The sequence below is a fragment of the Syngnathus floridae genome, chromosome 6, assembly GCF_059516105.1.
Source record: "Syngnathus floridae isolate MCC-2025c chromosome 6, RoL_Sflo_1.0, whole genome shotgun sequence".
Taxonomy (NCBI): Eukaryota; Metazoa; Chordata; class Actinopteri; order Syngnathiformes; family Syngnathidae; genus Syngnathus; species Syngnathus floridae.
Window position 1 is genome coordinate 8,354,966 of NC_142418.1, and position 1,099 is coordinate 8,356,064.

Consider the following 1,099-nt stretch of genomic DNA (forward strand, 5'->3'; position numbering starts at 1 on the left):
AGGTTGTTCTGGCTCAGACAACGTCAAGTCCGCAGTCGCGCACGTGCAGCTGACATCCGCTTGCTGTCAAAATAAAACTTCAAATCACGTTTGCTCTTCAGGAGCAGAATGAATTCCACTCACCGTAGTGGGCACTAAACTACACAATTCATGTCTAAAATTGTCTTTGTTTGGGAGATTAACTCAAAATAAATACAAGCACTGACAAATGAAATCTTTCATTCATTCTTCTTACGAAACACTTACCCTGTTGTTCTCTCCAAGTTTAAAGCAGAACTGATGAGCTATATATCAATGTGACTTTATATGAATACGTTTCCAGAGTTATTCAGACATGTATTCTAATAAGAGCACCTAAATGAGAACTCACTGGGACTTTACAGTTTGACATTCATACCCGATTCTTGAGCACCTGGTTTGTCACGCAAACACAGAATAACAGCCCCAAAATGTGTGCCCTCTGCTAACCTGTATTGATGTTACGCTGTGTACTGTAAAACAATTACAATTTCAAATACAATAATGCAGCCAGAGATTTTTACTTTGAAAGCCCAACCGGGTGAGTTTGGTATTCAAGTAGCCTATGTGTAGCTTTCTGCCGCACGGAGACCTCAATCTTCTCCCATCAGACACGATATTGGCCTTAACGTTTTCTTTCACCTTCCCTACCAGCTGGTGTGAACCTCACACGGACGCATTTAATTCCCCATGTAGGTATTATTTAAATGATTATTATTATCATTATCATTATTATTATATTATTATTTATTTTCTTTTGAAATTATTTAACAATGATACAGCAGGAAATAATGAGGACAAAATGTATTAGTAAATAGAATACAATACCCCCCCATAAAATGCACAAGGTGATCAAGCTTGTGAATGTCACATGACCAAACCCCTAAAACTGTGATTGGTCGTTACCTGAGCTCTGAGCATATTCAAGTGGCAAATGTGTTTTTAAAGGTATTAAGTGTACATGAAAAATAATGAAGCTATCAAATTATAGACAAATTGTTAATTTTTTACTGCTGAAAATGGCTAAGTAAAGTTTCCGTTGAAGAAACATTATTTTCAAGTTCAATGAGCGTTCAGAGAA